Source organism: Vicugna pacos, unplaced genomic scaffold, assembly GCF_048564905.1.
Source record: "Vicugna pacos unplaced genomic scaffold, VicPac4 scaffold_14, whole genome shotgun sequence".
NCBI lineage: Eukaryota > Metazoa > Chordata > Mammalia > Artiodactyla > Camelidae > Vicugna > Vicugna pacos.
Genome location: NW_027328735.1, coordinates 5,043,937 through 5,062,927, shown reverse-complemented (window position 1 = coordinate 5,062,927; position 18,991 = coordinate 5,043,937). Strand labels below are relative to the sequence as shown.

General features: G+C 45.2%; 3 long non-coding RNA genes across 5 annotated transcripts; all 3 read left to right on the top strand.

Annotated features, from left to right (window-relative positions):
- Positions 1 to 1,074: 1,074 nt before the first annotated feature.
- LOC140692658 (uncharacterized) lies at positions 1,075 to 1,884 on the top strand. 2 transcript variants are annotated; one of them, XR_012068239.1, is made up of 3 exons: positions 1,075 to 1,305; positions 1,514 to 1,604; positions 1,735 to 1,884. It is a non-coding gene; the product is annotated as an uncharacterized lncRNA (long non-coding RNA). The 2 variants fall into 2 exon arrangements; XR_012068240.1 differs by having other exon boundaries at positions 1,687 to 1,865.
- Positions 1,885 to 6,376: 4,492 nt separating this feature from the next.
- LOC140692645 (uncharacterized) lies at positions 6,377 to 7,215 on the top strand. Its single transcript, XR_012068218.1, has 3 exons — positions 6,377 to 6,602; positions 6,811 to 6,901; positions 6,984 to 7,215. It is a non-coding gene; the product is annotated as an uncharacterized lncRNA (long non-coding RNA).
- A 5,404-nt stretch (positions 7,216 to 12,619) lies between these two features.
- On the top strand, positions 12,620 to 17,777 carry LOC140692643 (uncharacterized). Of its 2 annotated transcripts, XR_012068214.1 has the most exons (4): positions 12,620 to 12,753; positions 17,084 to 17,196; positions 17,405 to 17,495; positions 17,578 to 17,777. It is a non-coding gene; the product is annotated as an uncharacterized lncRNA (long non-coding RNA). The 2 variants fall into 2 exon arrangements; XR_012068213.1 differs by lacking the exon at positions 17,578 to 17,777 and having other exon boundaries at positions 17,405 to 17,561.
- Positions 17,778 to 18,991: the final 1,214 nt, after the last annotated feature.

Genomic DNA, 18,991 nt, shown 5'->3' with positions numbered 1-18,991 from the left:
TCCATCACCAGGGGTCCGAACCTGCACTGGTTTCCATTCCCTGCTTTGCATTCTCCTGCTTCCAGGTGTCCTGAGGCCTCATCCTGTCTTTGGGAGTAACAGACCTCTCTTCGGCCAGTGTCCTATGCTAAGGGCTGGGTGAGTGGATGTTTCCATTGCTCTGTACATGGGAGCGAGTGAGTGCAGGTTGCACTTCTTCTCTGCCAACTGGGCATCGATGAATCAACACTATCCAGATACATTTCACAGAAATGTGATATTTGCTTAGCTCTTTGTTTCTATACAGCCGTGGTGGGAGGGATTGTCCGAAGACAACTATTTTGACATTGTGTTGATATCCCATTTGCAGTCTTTAAGAAGTTTAACAGAACTCATTTACATGTTTTGGGAGTTATACGAAAATGGAGTTATTTTTTGAAACACACTCAATCGACCTAGAAGCCAGACTTGTCAATTTTGGTAACATTGTGTCAGCTCGACGGAAAAGCTAGATAGATAGAATGCAAACTAGCAGTCCAAAGTGTTCAAGGGGTCATGTCAGCTCTTTAAGGTTGAAGCCTCCGAAACCAACAGGAACCATGAAATAACTTTTGGAAACATGGAATAACCCCCAACCTTGGATACACTTGTGCATGTGGTGCCCTGTATCCCAATGACACCTACTGGCCAATGTTGGCATTTCAAGGGGTAACATCCCTCTCTAGGAAAATACAAGAGGAAACAAACCAAATATATACATTTAGGTTTGAATCCAAAAGCACCTAGAGGCATTCTAGCTAGGAGAATCCTGCTGCAGTTATGCTAGTCTATTGAGAACCAGGTGTTTTTCTATCAGTGTTGAGAACGCTTAATCATCCGATCCTGTAGTTTAAAGCCATTTAACGCAACCAAGTCTGCAGCCCCATGATATAGTGCCCCCGGGGGCTTGACTCAAGTGAAAGACGATCCACATAAGCTGTGTCTTTAATGTCATTGGCGACTTTTACAGTTCAGTTCACTTTCTGACTTGTACTATTTACCTTCACTGTCTTGAAAAACTGAAGCCTAATACAGATTCATGTTCAGTCAAAGATTCCCCTCACTTACCACACTCCCTTCACCCCAGGGAAGACATAAACACAACATTTGCTGAATCTAGCGGAAGGACATCGTTTCTAGGTGTGAGCTAAGTATTCAATTTTATCTATTTCAGCCGAGACTATTTGACCTTTAAGGTGTTCACTGTTGTTCACAGAGAGTGAAGCTGGAGGAACTCTGATTCTACGAGGGGCTTGCTCTTCTCGTAATGGCTTCATTGCAGCTCAGGTACTGATCCTTCAAAATGGATGCCTGAGTGGAGGGGAGGCAAGGGCAAGTGCTCACTAGCTAGGCCCAAACCTGGGAAAAGGCTTACCTGGGCTTGTTGAATTTTGGTCTGAATGGCTTGGGAATGCCCCTTGGGACGTGTGGATTCTCACGACCTCTTCCAAGAACAGGAGCGTTTTGATCATCTCTGCCATTTCTTCTCCTTCAGACGTCAGGGACCTTGGACCCGTTATTGGAGAAGAGAATTGAGGAACTTCCTCAAGTCCACGTTGGCACTCCGTATGTTTCTGCCTGTATCAGTGAGTTTCAATAGGTCTCATGAATGTCTTTTGAGCCTGGTATCCTCTACAGCTGTCTCCACGCCAGTATTCTCCATTGTAGCAGAACATCTCTCATCCATGTGTTCGCATCTCTCCTCAATCCGTGCAGCCAGCTTATCGGCCAGCTTCTCTTCGTGTCTCCCCTAAAGTCGACTTCACCAGGACTGGGCAAGTCTGAAAGTACCTCGGAGCCTGACCAGTAAGCTGATGACAGGCAGATCTTCCACTGTCTGCCCTTTCAGGTTCTGGAAACTGACCTGTGACCTCAGGTCTTTGGGCAGCAGCAGTATCTCGAACTTACACAGCTTCCCGGACCAAACACCTAAGCCAAGCTCCACAGAGGGCGGCAGCCCCTCCATCACACTGATCCACCCACAGAACTCTGCCCGGTTACCTAGGATCCAACAGCCACAACAAGCCTCGCGGTAAACACCAACATTCCACCTGGAATCCAACCGCTAACTGCCATCCCCAATGGCTGCTGCATCTTGTCAGTGTTGGGGGAGGGGCTGCATCCGACGAGAGGTTCCTAAGGTAAATGTGATTCTACCCACTAGCGTCCCATGGGCCTTTCTTCTTCCCTCTTTCCTTTGGTTCAGAGCTCTATGCACCGTACCAATGGAGGGAAGTGTGTCCCTTTTCAGTTGATGGTTTCACACGTCTTTAAACTTTCTAACAGTTCACAGTACACAGGGACCCACTAAAGGAGACTTATGTTCCTATAATATCCGTACACCCGGAATACATATGCGTCGCCTGATTTCTGCTGAAACACCCACACTCTCAGGACATGGATCCATTGGATTCATGGGGGCTGAAATTCCAAGAAATGAAACCAACCCCAATGTGCACTTTGCTGTCGGTCTCTTTTGCACTTAGTACACTTTGGCAGAGCTACTTGCCTTTGTTATAGGCTTCTTACATTTCTTCTCTACGTAGCCTAGAATATGGCATTCCTTCATCCTGTTGGAAGACATACAAGTCTACATCACGGACTAGGAAACCATTTGATTCCAAATCGGCATTAGTGTTAGGTCACGATATGCTCTTATGAATCAAAATTTACGAATATGAATGCACGCTTCTGATTTCCGAATACAAGTGTGCTGAGTACATGCAAGCCACGATACTGGGTCGATGCGTTCTGAATGACCCTTGACCTCACCTTGAGTATTTTCTTTTGAATAATCATGGTTCCCTTTGTATATGTCAGCCAACCATACCATTTTGGTGCTTGTTTGTTGGTTTGATTCTTTGTTGGTCTTCTTCTCGCTTGTTTTGCAAACACGTCAGGCCATGCATCTCTCCTTTCGCTTCAAACAGAGTCAAATAAGCTGATTCACTTAAGAGAGTGTTTCCAATCACCTATGATTTCCTGCTTCCCTCTCCCATCTTTAGGGTTTTGATGTCCTCCTTAAGTTCTTCTTCTTTCTTCTCTGCCACACATGCTCTTCTTGCATTTCCAATAATGGTTTCTTCTTTCCATTCCATCTTGCTGCTTTTCTATTCAGGGGAGTTTTCTCAACCTTTCTTTTAGAAAAACTTTTGAACTGCTGAATTCTTTTAAGATTTGCTGGTCTGTAGAATTCTCTAGCTCTGCCGTTATTTGAAATGGTGTTCATGTGGCATAGGCTACCCTAGGTGGCAGCATTTGGCCATTCAGGATATGGTCTGTGTCCTGGCACTCCTCCCTGTCCTGCAATATTGCTGCCGAGATATCAGCTGAAAGCCCTCTGGAGGTTTCCTTGTGACTATGTTGTTTCCTCCAGGTGCATTTTAAATCACTCGGATATTCGTGAACTTTGTTGATTTGAATCATACAGCTGCTGGTAGGTCTATTGGGATTCCACCTCCTTCGGATGCTGTGTAATTCCTGAATTCGCATAGATGATTCTTTCTTGGCTTTCAGCAAGTTTCAGTCTGATTTTTCTACAGATAAATTTTCAGACACTTTTTGTTTCTTTATCTCTTGCTTTTCCATCTGGGACTCATGATTTCTATTCTTTCATGCCCTGTCTTAACCCAGGGTTCAACTGCAATGTTTTCATTTGTTTGCACTTGCTTTCCTATGTCTGCTTCTGACCGAGGTTTTTCTCTTCCCCTGTCTTCACAGTCATTCACGCGTCCCTCTGCATTATCTAGTCTGCTAAGGACTGAATTCTAGCCCTGATATTATCACAACCATTGAGTTTCCTGATATTTTTGGCTCGTGTTGAGACTTTCTCTTCCCCTTTTCTGGTATTCTGCCTTTTGTGATTCTGAGACACTGGTGTTCTTCAGTGTTTTCCTGACCTTCATTTTCAACACTTGTTCTGGATAGCGTTTTGCAGACTAGTTGTTTGAAAGCTTATCTTTTGCGCCTTCAATATCTTTGGAACTGAAAATGGTACTTCCTGTTTCTTTTACTGTTCTTCTTCATCTCTACTGGTCAGGTAATATCAGGTATCTAATGTAGACTTCTAGGGCTTTGTTAATTGAAAATTTTAGACTCTTGTCTCTATGCAATTCCATGGGATTTCTGTGAGGACAATTTCTCCTAGGCATTGATGCCATAACCTGTACCTGTGTGTGTTGTTTGGTATATCTCCAATTGCTGGTGTTGCATTAGTTGTGATGAACAACCCATTCTACTTCGATTAGCATAACTTCATTTTGATTATACTTATCTCACACTTCTGAAAGTGCACAGGACACTTCCTCTTGTGGAAATGAAGCTTCTAAAAGTTCTCAGCTCTGCATTCTTCTCTATGTCATTTTGGAGTGTTTCCAAAACAGCAAACTGAGAGTGCTCTTCTACTTTTTATTGCCATGGGAATGTCCCAATGAAATCAGTTCTTTCCAGAGCTTCTCTGTCTACAGAAACACCAGTGGAAGCATATCTATGGATGTCACATATCAGGGCCTGCTGGAATGATCCCGCAGACCTTCCTTGTTGTCCTAGGTGCCGTACCGTGCCGGTGCCATCCAAAATGTAGCATCCGCTTTTGGGAGATAGTGCTGAAGGGAATGCTTCCTCTTCTCGCGCTGTGGACTTGGACCACTCTTCCTTGTCCTCTCATCCTTGTGGCACGGGTGCACGAAGGCAACCACAGAGTTGTTGCGCATCCTGTGACTCAAACCAAACCATAATCCCAGCCCAGGTTATGAATGTAGCATATCCTAAGGCTTTTCATTCTGATTTCAAATTCAAGGTCCCCTGGATCCCTCAGACCAGATGCACGATATCTCTGATTCAGCCCCACACGTGCTCTATTGGCAAAATTCCCAATTGGTCCCTGGTCCTGCAGATGTACTGGGTGTGGCCATGGGACATATCGGTAATCGCAACCGCGCGAACAGTGTGGTTGATTTATTATTGGTACACAGTTCGGTTTGCTCTCTTGATTCGACCCACCACATCCCACAATGCACTCCAGATCCCTGAGACTCAGCGTGTGCCATCATCCGTAGCTCTATGCCTCACTGACCATTGCCTCTGCTACCTCAAATTTGGCAGCTGGGATCTTGGTCTCAGAATTAACTGTGGGGATATTTTGCGCTGGTTTCTTTGAGTTCTCTCAGCCAAGCATCTGCTGTGCACTCTTGTAAATCTCAGCACATCACCTTCAAACCCATGTCTCCTGTCCGCTTGAGAGTGTGCGTCCAAGTTAAACAGAGTTTCACCCTCGTTGCTCCATCACCAGGGGTCCGAACCTGCACTGGTTTCCATTCCCTGCTTTGCATTCTCCTGCTTCCAGGTGTCCTGAGGCCTCATCCTGTCTTTGGGAGTAACAGACCTCTCTTCGGCCAGTGTCCTATGCTAAGGGCTGGGTGAGTGGATGTTTCCATTGCTCTGTACATGGGAGCGAGTGAGTGCAGGTTGCACTTCTTCTCTGCCAACTGGGCATCGATGAATCAACACTATCCAGATACATTTCACAGAAATGTGATATTTGCTTAGCTCTTTGTTTCTATACAGCCGTGGTGGGAGGGATTGTCCGAAGACAACTATTTTGACATTGTGTTGATATCCCATTTGCAGTCTTTAAGAAGTTTAACAGAACTCATTTACATGTTTTGGGAGTTATACGAAAATGGAGTTATTTTTTGAAACACACTCAATCGACCTAGAAGCCAGACTTGTCAATTTTGGTAACATTGTGTCAGCTCGACGGAAAAGCTAGACAGATAGAATGCAAACTAGCAGTCCAAAGTGTTCAAGGGGTCATGTCAGCTCTTTAAGGTTGAAGCCTCCGAAACCAACAGGAACCATGAAATAACTTTTGGAAACATGGAATAACCCCCAACCTTGGATACACTTGTGCATGTGGTGCCCTGTATCCCAATGACACCTACTGGCCAATGTTGGCATTTCAAGGGGTAACATCCCTCTCTAGGAAAATACAAGAGGAAACAAACCAAATATATACATTTAGGTTTGAATCCAAAAGCACCTAGAGGCATTCTAGCTAGGAGAATCCTGCTGCAGTTATGCTAGTCTATTGAGAACCAGGTGTTTTTCTATCAGTGTTGAGAACGCTTAATCATCCGATCCTGTAGTTTAAAGCCATTTAACGCAACCAAGTCTGCAGCCCCATGATATAGTGCCCCCGGGGGCTTGACTCAAGTGAAAGACGATCCACATAAGCTGTGTCTTTAATGTCATTGGCGACTTTTACAGTTCAGTTCACTTTCTGACTTGTACTATTTACCTTCACTGTCTTGAAAAACTGAAGCCTAATACAGATTCATGTTCAGTCAAAGATTCCCCTCACTTACCACACTCCCTTCACCCCAGGGAAGACATAAACACAACATTTGCTGAATCTAGCGGAAGGACATCGTTTCTAGGTGTGAGCTAAGTATTCAATTTTATCTATTTCAGCCGAGACTATTTGACCTTTAAGGTGTTCACTGTTGTTCACAGAGAGTGAAGCTGGAGGAACTCTGATTCTACGAGGGGCTTGCTCTTCTCGTAATGGCTTCATTGCAGCTCAGGTACTGATCCTTCAAAATGGATGCCTGAGTGGAGGGGAGGCAAGGGCAAGTGCTCACTAGCTAGGCCCAAACCTGGGAAAAGGCTTACCTGGGCTTGTTGAATTTTGGTCTGAATGGCTTGGGAATGCCCCTTGGGACGTGTGGATTCTCACGACCTCTTCCAAGAACAGGAGCGTTTTGATCATCTCTGCCATTTCTTCTCCTTCAGACGTCAGGGACCTTGGACCCGTTATTGGAGAAGAGAATTGAGGAACTTCCTCAAGTCCACGTTGGCACTCCGTATGTTTCTGCCTGTATCAGTGAGTTTCAATAGGTCTCATGAATGTCTTTTGAGCCTGGTATCCTCTACAGCTGTCTCCACGCCAGTATTCTCCATTGTAGCAGAACATCTCTCATCCATGTGTTCGCATCTCTCCTCAATCCGTGCAGCCAGCTTATCGGCCAGCTTCTCTTCATGTCTCCCCTAAAGTCGACTTCACCAGGACTGGGCAAGTCTGAAAGTACCTCGGAGCCTGACCAGTAAGCTGATGACAGGCAGATCTTCCACTGTCTGCCCTTTCAGGTTCTGGAAACTGACCTGTGACCTCAGGTCTTTGGGCAGCAGCAGTATCTCGAACTTACACAGCTTCCCGGACCAAACACCTAAGCCAAGCTCCACAGAGGGCGGCAGCCCCTCCATCACACTGATCCACCCACAGAACTCTGCCCGGTTACCTAGGATCCAACAGCCACAACAAGCCTCGCGGTAAACACCAACATTCCACCTGGAATCCAACCGCTAACTGCCATCCCCAATGGCTGCTGCATCTTGTCAGTGTTGGGGGAGGGGCTGCATCCGACGAGAGGTTCCTAAGGTAAATGTGATTCTACCCACTAGCGTCCCATGGGCCTTTCTTCTTCCCTCTTTCCTTTGGTTCAGAGCTCTATGCACCGTACCAATGGAGGGAAGTGTGTCCCTTTTCAGTTGATGGTTTCACACGTCTTTAAACTTTCTAACAGTTCACAGTACACAGGGACCCACTAAAGGAGACTTATGTTCCTATAATATCCGTACACCCGGAATACATATGCGTCGCCTGATTTCTGCTGAAACACCCACACTCTCAGGACATGGATCCATTGGATTCATGGGGGCTGAAATTCCAAGAAATGAAACCAACCCCAATGTGCACTTTGCTGTCGGTCTCTTTTGCACTTAGTACACTTTGGCAGAGCTACTTGCCTTTGTTATAGGCTTCTTACATTTCTTCTCTACGTAGCCTAGAATATGGCATTCCTTCATCCTGTTGGAAGACATACAAGTCTACATCACGGACTAGGAAACCATTTGATTCCAAATCGGCATTAGTGTTAGGTCACGATATGCTCTTATGAATCAAAATTTACGAATATGAATGCACGCTTCTGATTTCCGAATACAAGTGTGCTGAGTACATGCAAGCCACGATACTGGGTCGATGCGTTCTGAATGACCCTTGACCTCACCTTGAGTATTTTCTTTTGAATAATCATGGTTCCCTTTGTATATGTCAGCCAACCATACCATTTTGGTGCTTGTTTGTTGGTTTGATTCTTTGTTGGTCTTCTTCTCGCTTGTTTTGCAAACACGTCAGGCCATGCATCTCTCCTTTCGCTTCAAACAGAGTCAAATAAGCTGATTCACTTAAGAGAGTGCTTCCAATCACCTATGATTTCCTGCTTCCCTCTCCCATCTTTAGGGTTTTGATGTCCTCCTTAAGTTCTTCTTCTTTCTTCTCTGCCACACATGCTCTTCTTGCATTTCCAATAATGGTTTCTTCTTTCCATTCCATCTTGCTGCTTTTCTATTCAGGGGAGTTTTCTCAACCTTTCTTTTAGAAAAACTTTTGAACTGCTGAATTCTTTTAAGATTTGCCGGTCTGTAGAATTCTCTAGCTCTGCCGTTATTTGAAATGGTGTTCATGTGGCATAGGCTACCCTAGGTGGCAGCATTTGGCCATTCAGGATATGGTCTGTGTCCTGGCACTCCTCCCTGTCCTGCAATATTGCTGCCGAGATATCAGCTGAAACCCCTCTGGAGGTTTCCTTGTGACTATGTTGTTTCCTCCAGGTGCATTTTAAATCACTCGGATATTCGTGAACTTTGTTGATTTGAATCATACAGCTGCTGGTAGGTCTATTGGGATTCCACCTCCTTCGGATGCTGTGTAATTCCTGAATTCGCATAGATGATTCTTTCTTGGCTTTCAGCAAGATTCAGTCTGATTTTTCTACAGATAAATTTTCAGACACTTTTTGTTTCTTTATCTCTTGCTTTTCCATCTGGGACTCATGATTTCTATTCTTTCATGCCCTGTCTTAACCCAGGGTTCAACTGCAATGTTTTCATTTGTTTGCACTTGCTTTCCTATGTCTGCTTCTGACCGAGGTTTTTCTCTTCCCCTGTCTTCACAGTCATTCACGCGTCCCTCTGCATTATCTAGTCTGCTAAGGACTGAATTCTAGCCCTGATATTATCACAACCATTGAGTTTCCTGATATTTTTGGCTCGTGTTGAGACTTTCTCTTCCCCTTTTCTGGTATTCTGCCTTTTGTGATTCTGAGACACTGGTGTTCTTCAGTGTTTTCCTGACCTTCATTTTCAACACTTGTTCTGGATAGCGTTTTGCAGACTAGTTGTTTGAAAGCTTATCTTTTGCGCCTTCAATATCTTTGGAACTGAAAATGGTACTTCCTGTTTCTTTTACTGTTCTTCTTCATCTCTACTGGTCAGGTAATATCAGGTATCTAATGTAGACTTCTAGGGCTTTGTTAATTGAAAATTTTAGACTCTTGTCTCTACGCAATTCCATGGGATTTCTGTGAGGACAATTTCTCCTAGGCATTGATGCCATAACCTGTACCTGTGTGTGTTGTTTGGTATATCTCCAATTGCTGGTGTTGCATTAGTTGTGATGAACAACCCATTCTACTTCGATTAGCATAACTTCATTTTGATTATACTTATCTCACACTTCTGAAAGTGCACAGGACACTTCCTCTTGTGGAAATGAAGCTTCTAAAAGTTCTCAGCTCTGCATTCTTCTCTATGTCATTTTGGAGTGTTTCCAAAACAGCAAACTGAGAGTGCTCTTCTGCTTTTTATTGCCACGGGAATGTCCCAATGAAATCAGTTCTTTCCAGAGCTTCTCTGTCTACAGAAACAGCAGTGGAAGCATATCTATGGATGTCACATATCAGGGCCTGCTGGAATGATCCCGCAGACCTTCCTTGTTGTCCTAGGTGCCGTACCGTGCCGGTGCCATCCAAAATGTAGCATCCGCTTTTGGGAGATAGTGCTGAAGGGAATGCTTCCTCTTCTCGCGCTGTGGACTTGGACCACTCTTCCTTGTCCTCTCATCCTTGTGGCACGGGTGCACGAAGGCAACCACAGAGTTGTTGCGCATCCTGTGACTCAAACCAAACCATAATCCCAGCCCAGGTTATGAATGTAGCATATCCTAAGGCTTTTCATTCTGATTTCAAATTCAAGGTCCCCTGGATCCCTCAGACCAGATGCACGATATCTCTGATTCAGCCCCACACGTGCTCTATTGGCAAAATTCCCAATTGGTCCCTGGTCCTGCAGATGTACTGGGTGTGGCCATGGGACATATCGGTAATCGCAACCGCGCGAACAGTGTGGTTGATTTATTATTGGTACACAGTTCGGTTTGCTCTCTTGATTCGACCCACCACATCCCACAACGCACTCCAGATCCCTGAGACTCAGCGTGTGCCATCATCCGTAGCTCTATGCCTCACTGACCATTGCCTCTGCTACCTCAAATTTGGCAGCTGGGATCTTGGTCTCAGAATTAACTGTGGGGATATTTTGCGCTGGTTTCTTTGAGTTCTCTCAGCCAAGCATCTGCTGTGCACTCTTGTAAATCTCAGCACATCACCTTCAAACCCATGTCTCCTGTCCGCTTGAGAGTGTGCGTCCAAGTTAAACAGAGTTTCACCCTTGTTGCTCCATCACCAGGGGTCCGAACCTGCACTGGTTTCCATTCCCTGCTTTGCATTCTCCTGCTTCCAGGTGTCCTGAGGCCTCATCCTGTCTTTGGGAGTAACAGACCTCTCTTCGGCCAGTGTCCTATGCTAAGGGCTGGGTGAGTGGATGTTTCCATTGCTCTGTACATGGGAGCGAGTGAGTGCAGGTTGCACTTCTTCTCTGCCAACTGGGCATCGATGAATCAACACTATCCAGATACATTTCACAGAAATGTGATATTTGCTTAGCTCTTTGTTTCTATACAGCCGTGGTGGGAGGGATTGTCCGAAGACAACTATTTTGACATTGTGTTGATATCCCATTTGCAGTCTTTAAGAAGTTTAACAGAACTCATTTACATGTTTTGGGAGTTATACGAAAATGGAGTTATTTTTTGAAACACACTCAATCGACCTAGAAGCCAGACTTGTCAATTTTGGTAACATTGTGTCAGCTCGACGGAAAAGCTAGACAGATAGAATGCAAACTAGCAGTCCAAAGTGTTCAAGGGGTCATGTCAGCTCTTTAAGGTTGAAGCCTCCGAAACCAACAGGAACCATGAAATAACTTTTGGAAACATGGAATAACCCCCAACCTTGGATACACTTGTGCATGTGGTGCCCTGTATCCCAATGACACCTACTGGCCAATGTTGGCATTTCAAGGGGTAACATCCCTCTCTAGGAAAATACAAGAGGAAACAAACCAAATATATACATTTAGGTTTGAATCCAAAAGCACCTAGAGGCATTCTAGCTAGGAGAATCCTGCTGCAGTTATGCTAGTCTATTGAGAACCAGGTGTTTTTCTATCAGTGTTGAGAACGCTTAATCATCCGATCCTGTAGTTTAAAGCCATTTAACGCAACCAAGTCTGCAGCCCCATGATATAGTGCCCCCGGGGGCTTGACTCAAGTGAAAGACGATCCACATAAGCTGTGTCTTTAATGTCATTGGCGACTTTTACAGTTCAGTTCACTTTCTGACTTGTACTATTTACCTTCACTGTCTTGAAAAACTGAAGCCTAATACAGATTCATGTTCAGTCAAAGATTCCCCTCACTTACCACACTCCCTTCACCCCAGGGAAGACATAAACACAACATTTGCTGAATCTAGCGGAAGGACATCGTTTCTAGGTGTGAGCTAAGTATTCAATTTTATCTATTTCAGCCGAGACTATTTGACCTTTAAGGTGTTCACTGTTGTTCACAGAGAGTGAAGCTGGAGGAACTCTGATTCTAGGAGGGGCTTGCTCTTCTCGTAATGGCTTCATTGCAGCTCAGGTACTGATCCTTCAAAATGGATGCCTGAGTGGAGGGGAGGCAAGGGCAAGTGCTCACTAGCTAGGCCCAAACCTGGGAAAAGGCTTACCTGGGCTTGTTGAATTTTGGTCTGAATGGCTTGGGAATGCCCCTTGGGACGTGTGGATTCTCACGACCTCTTCCAAGAACAGGAGCGTTTTGATCATCTCTGCCATTTCTTCTCCTTCAGACGTCAGGGACCTTGGACCCGTTATTGGAGAAGAGAATTGAGGAACTTCCTCAAGTCCACGTTGGCACTTCGTATGTTTCTGCCTGTATCAGTGAGTTTCAATATGTCTCATGAATGTCTTTTGAGCCTGGTATCCTCTACAGCTGTCTCCACGCCAGTATTCTCCATTGTAGCAGAACATCTCTCATCCATGTGTTCGCATCTCTCCTCAATCCGTGCAGCCAGCTTATCGGCCAGCTTCTCTTCATGTCTCCCCTAAAGTCGACTTCACCAGGACTGGGCAAGTCTGAAAGTACCTCGGAGCCTGACCAGTAAGCTGATGACAGGCAGATCTTCCACTGTCTGCCCTTTCAGGTTCTGGAAACTGACCTGTGACCTCAGGTCTTTGGGCAGCAGCAGTATCTCGAACTTACACAGCTTCCCGGACCAAACACCTAAGCCAAGCTCCACAGAGGGCGGCAGCCCCTCCATCACACTGATCCACCCACAGAACTCTGCCCGGTTACCTAGGATCCAACAGCCACAACAAGCCTCGCGGTAAACACCAACATTCCACCTGGAATCCAACCGCTAACTGCCATCCCCAATGGCTGCTGCATCTTGTCAGTGTTGGGGGAGGGGCTGCATCCGACGAGAGGTTCCTAAGGTAAATGTGATTCTACCCACTAGCGTCCCATGGGCCTTTCTTCTTCCCTCTTTCCTTTGGTTCAGAGCTCTATGCACCGTACCAATGGAGGGAAGTGTGTCCCTTTTCAGTTGATGGTTTCACACGTCTTTAAACTTTCTAACAGTTCACAGTACACAGGGACCCACTAAAGGAGACTTATGTTCCTATAATATCCGTACACCCGGAATACATATGCGTCGCCTGATTTCTGCTGAAACACCCACACTCTCAGGACATGGATCCATTGGATTCATGGGGGCTGAAATTCCAAGAAATGAAACCAACCCCAATGTGCACTTTGCTGTCGGTCTCTTTTGCACTTAGTACACTTTGGCAGAGCTACTTGCCTTTGTTATAGGCTTCTTACATTTCTTCTCTACGTAGCCTAGAATATGGCATTCCTTCATCCTGTTGGAAGACATACAAGTCTACATCACGGACTAGGAAACCATTTGATTCCAAATCGGCATTAGTGTTAGGTCACGATATGCTCTTATGAATCAAAATTTACGAATATGAATGCACGCTTCTGATTTCCGAATACAAGTGTGCTGAGTACATGCAAGCCACGATACTGGGTCGATGCGTTCTGAATGACCCTTGACCTCACCTTGAGTATTTTCTTTTGAATAATCATGGTTCCCTTTGTATATGTCAGCCAACCATACCATTTTGGTGCTTGTTTGTTGGTTTGATTCTTTGTTGGTCTTCTTCTCGCTTGTTTTGCAAACACGTCAGGCCATGCATCTCTCCTTTCGCTTCAAACAGAGTCAAATAAGCTGATTCACTTAAGAGAGTGCTTCCAATCACCTATGATTTCCTGCTTCCCTCTCCCATCTTTAGGGTTTTGATGTCCTCCTTAAGTTCTTCTTCTTTCTTCTCTGCCACACATGCTCTTCTTGCATTTCCAATAATGGTTTCTTCTTTCCATTCCATCTTGCTGCTTTTCTATTCAGGGGAGTTTTCTCAACCTTTCTTTTAGAAAAACTTTTGAACTGCTGAATTCTTTTAAGATTTGCCGGTCTGTAGAATTCTCTAGCTCTGCCGTTATTTGAAATGGTGTTCATGTGGCATAGGCTACCCTAGGTGGCAGCATTTGGCCATTCAGGATATGGTCTGTGTCCTGGCACTCCTCCCTGTCCTGCAATATTGCTGCCGAGATATCAGCTGAAACCCCTCTGGAGGTTTCCTTGTGACTATGTTGTTTCCTCCAGGTGCATTTTAAATCACTCGGATATTCGTGAACTTTGTTGATTTGAATCATACAGCTGCTGGTAGGTCTATTGGGATTCCACCTCCTTCGGATGCTGTGTAATTCCTGAATTCGCATAGATGATTCTTTCTTGGCTTTCAGCAAGATTCAGTCTGATTTTTCTACAGATAAATTTTCAGACACTTTTTGTTTCTTTATCTCTTGCTTTTCCATCTGGGACTCATGATTTCTATTCTTTCATGCCCTGTCTTAACCCAGGGTTCAACTGCAATGTTTTCATTTGTTTGCACTTGCTTTCCTATGTCTGCTTCTGACCGAGGTTTTTCTCTTCCCCTGTCTTCACAGTCATTCACGCGTCCCTCTGCATTATCTAGTCTGCTAAGGACTGAATTCTAGCCCTGATATTATCACAACCATTGAGTTTCCTGATATTTTTGGCTCGTGTTGAGACTTTCTCTTCCCCTTTTCTGGTATTCTGCCTTTTGTGATTCTGAGACACTGGTGTTCTTCAGTGTTTTCCTGACCTTCATTTTCAACACTTGTTCTGGATAGCGTTTTGCAGACTAGTTGTTTGAAAGCTTATCTTTTGCGCCTTCAATATCTTTGGAACTGAAAATGGTACTTCCTGTTTCTTTTACTGTTCTTCTTCATCTCTACTGGTCAGGTAATATCAGGTATCTAATGTAGACTTCTAGGGCTTTGTTAATTGAAAATTTTAGACTCTTGTCTCTACGCAATTCCATGGGATTTCTGTGAGGACAATTTCTCCTAGGCATTGATGCCATAACCTGTACCTGTGTGTGTTGTTTGGTATATCTCCAATTGCTGGTGTTGCATTAGTTGTGATGAACAACCCATTCTACTTCGATTAGCATAACTTCATTTTGATTATACTTATCTCACACTTCTGAAAGTGCACAGGACACTTCCTCTTGTGGAAATGAAGCTTCTAAAAGTTCTCAGCTCTGCATTCTTCTCTATGTCATTTTGGAGTGTTTCCAAAACAGCAAACTGAGAGTGCTCTTCTGCTTTTTATTGCCACGGGAATGTCCCAATGAAATCAGTTCTTTCCAGAGCTTCTCTGTCTACAGAAACAGCAGTGGAAGCATATCTATGGATGTCACATATCAGGGCCTGCTGGAATGATCCCGCAGACCTTCCTTGTTGTCCTAGGTGCCGTACCGTGCCGGTGCCATCCAAAATGTAGCATCCGCTTTTGGGAGATAGTGCTGAAGGGAATGCTTCCTCTTCTCGCGCTGTGGACTTGGACCACTCTTCCTTGTCCTCTCATCCTTGTGGCACGGGTGCACGAAGGCAACCACAGAGTTGTTGCGCATCCTGTGACTCAAACCAAACCATAATCCCAGCCCAGGTTATGAATGTAGCATATCCTAAGGCTTTTCATTCTGATTTCAAATTCAAGGCCCCCTGGATCCCTCAGACCAGATGCACGATATCTCTGATTCAGCCCCACACGTGCTCTATTGGCAAAATTCCCAATTGGTCCCTGGTCCTGCAGATGTACTGGGTGTGGCCATGGGACATATCGGTAATCGCAACCGCGCGAACAGTGTGGTTGATTTATTATTGGTACACAGTTCGGTTTGCTCTCTTGATTCGACCCACCACATCCCACAACGCACTCCAGATCCCTGAGACTCAGCGTGTGCCATCATCCGTAGCTCTATGCCTCACTGACCATTGCCTCTGCTACCTCAAATTTGGCAGCTGGGATCTTGGTCTCAGAATTAACTGTGGGGATATTTTGCGCTGGTTTCTTTGAGTTCTCTCAGCCAAGCATCTGCTGTGCACTCTTGTAAATCTCAGCACATCACCTTCAAACCCATGTCTCCTGTCCGCTTGAGAGTGTGCGTCCAAGTTAAACAGAGTTTCACCCTTGTTGCTCCATCACCAGGGGTCCGAACCTGCACTGGTTTCCATTCCCTGCTTTGCATTCTCCTGCTTCCAGGTGTCCTGAGGCCTCATCCTGTCTTTGGGAGTAACAGACCTCTCTTCGGCCAGTGTCCTATGCTAAGGGCTGGGTGAGTGGATGTTTCCATTGCTCTGTACATGGGAGCGAGTGAGTGCAGGTTGCACTTCTTCTCTGCCAACTGGGCATCGATGAATCAACACTATCCAGATACATTTCACAGAAATGTGATATTTGCTTAGCTCTTTGTTTCTATACAGCCGTGGTGGGAGGGATTGTCCGAAGACAACTATTTTGACATTGTGTTGATATCCCATTTGCAGTCTTTAAGAAGTTTAACAGAACTCATTTACATGTTTTGGGAGTTATACGAAAATGGAGTTATTTTTTGAAACACACTCAATCGACCTAGAAGCCAGACTTGTCAATTTTGGTAACATTGTGTCAGCTCGACGGAAAAGCTAGACAGATAGAATGCAAACTAGCAGTCCAAAGTGTTCAAGGGGTCATGTCAGCTCTTTAAGGTTGAAGCCTCCGAAACCAACAGGAACCATGAAATAACTTTTGGAAACATGGAATAACCCCCAACCTTGGATACACTTGTGCATGTGGTGCCCTGTATCCCAATGACACCTACTGGCCAATGTTGGCATTTCAAGGGGTAACATCCCTCTCTAGGAAAATACAAGAGGAAACAAACCAAATATATACATTTAGGTTTGAATCCAAAAGCACCTAGAGGCATTCTAGCTAGGAGAATCCTGCTGCAGTTATGCTAGTCTATTGAGAACCAGGTGTTTTTCTATCAGTGTTGAGAACGCTTAATCATCCGATCCTGTAGTTTAAAGCCATTTAACGCAACCAAGTCTGCACCCCCATGATATAGTGCCCCCGGGGGCTTGACTCAAGTGAAAGACGATCCACATAAGCTGTGTCTTTAATGTCATTGGCGACTTTTACAGTTCAGTTCACTTTCTGACTTGTACTATTTACCTTCACTGTCTTGAAAAACTGAAGCCTAATACAGATTCATGTTCAGTCAAAGATTCCCCTCACTTACCACACTCCCTTCACCCCAGGGAAGACAGAAACACAACATTTGCTGAATCTAGCGGAAGGACATCGTTTCTAGGTGTGAGCTAAGTATTCAATTTTATCTATTTCAGCCGAGACTATTTGACCTTTAAGGTGTTCACTGTTGTTCACAGAGAGTGAAGCTGGAGGAACTCTGATTCTACGAGGGGCTTGCTCTTCTCGTAATGGCTTCATTGCAGCTCAGGTACTGATCCTTCAAAATGGATGCCTGAGTGGAGGGGAGGCAAGGGCAAGTGCTCACTAGCTAGGCCCAAACCTGGGAAAAGGCTTACCTGGGCTTGTTGAATTTTGGTCTGAATGGCTTGGGAATGCCCCTTGGGACGTGTGGATTCTCACGACCTCTTCCAAGAACAGGAGCGTTTTGATCATCTCTGCCATTTCTTCTCCTTCAGACGTCAGGGACCTTGGACCCGTTATTGGAGAAGAGAATTGAGGAACTTCCTCAAGTCCACGTTGGCACTCCGTATGTTTCTGCCTGTATCAGTGAGTTTCAATAGGTCTCATGAATGTCTTTTGAGCCTGGTATCCTCTACAGCTGTCTCCACGCCAGTATTCTCCATTGTAGCAGAACATCTCTCATCCATGTGTTCGCATCTCTCCTCAATCCGTGCAGCCAGCTTATCGGCCAGCTTCTCTTCGTGTCTCCCCTAAAGTCGACTTCACCAGGACTGGGCAAGTCTGAAAGTACCTCGGAGCCTGACCAGTAAGCTGATGACAGGCAGATCTTCCACTGTCTGCCCTTTCAGGTTCTGGAAACTGACCTGTGACCTCAGGTCTTTGGGCAGCAGCAGTATCTCGAACTTACACAGCTTCCCGGACCAAACACCTAAGCCAAGCTCCACAGAGGGCGGCAGCCCCTCCATCACACTGATCCACCCACAGAACTCTGCCCGGTTACCTAGGATCCAACAGCCACAACAAGCCTCGCGGTAAACACCAACATTCCACCTGGAATCCAACCGCTAACTGCCATCCCCAATGGCTGCTGCATCTTGTCAGTGTTGGGGGAGGGGCTGCATCCGACGAGAGGTTCCTAAGGTAAATGTGATTCTACCCACTAGCGTCCCATGGGCCTTTCTTCTTCCCTCTTTCCTTTGGTTCAGAGCTCTATGCACCGTACCAATGGAGGGAAGTGTGTCCCTTTTCAGTTGATGGTTTCACACGTCTTTAAACTTTCTAACAGTTCACAGTACACAGGGACCCACTAAAGGAGACTTATGTTCCTATAATATCCGTACACCCGGAATACATATGCGTCGCCTGATTTCTGCTGAAACACCCACACTCTCAGGACATGGATCCATTGGATTCATGGGGGCTGAAATTCCAAGAAATGAAACCAACCCCAATGTGCACTTTGCTGTCGGTCTCTTTTGCACTTAGTACACTTTGGCAGAGCTACTTGCCTTTGTTATAGGCTTCTTACATTTCTTCTCTACGTAGCCTAGAATATGGCATTCCTTCATCCTGTTGGAAGACATACAAGTCTACATCACGGACTAGGAAACCATTTGATTCCAAATCGGCATTAGTGTTAGGTCACGATATGCTCTTATGAATCAAAATTTACGAATATGAATGCACGCTTCTGATTTCCGAATACAAGTGTGCTGAGTACATGCAAGCCACGATACTGGGTCGATGCGTTCTGAATGACCCTTGACCTCACCTTGAGTATTTTCTTTTGAATAATCATGGTTCCCTTTGTATATGTCAGCCAACCATACCATTTTGGTGCTTGTTTGTTGGTTTGATTCTTTGTTGGTCTTCTTCTCGCTTGTTTTGCAAACACGTCAGGCCATGCATCTCTCCTTTCGCTTCAAACAGAGTCAAATAAGCTGATTCACTTAAGAGAGTGCTTCCAATCACCTATGATTTCCTGCTTCCCTCTCCCATCTTTAGGGTTTTGATGTCCTCCTTAAGTTCTTCTTCTTTCTTCTCTGCCACACATGCTCTTCTTGCATTTCCAATAATGGTTT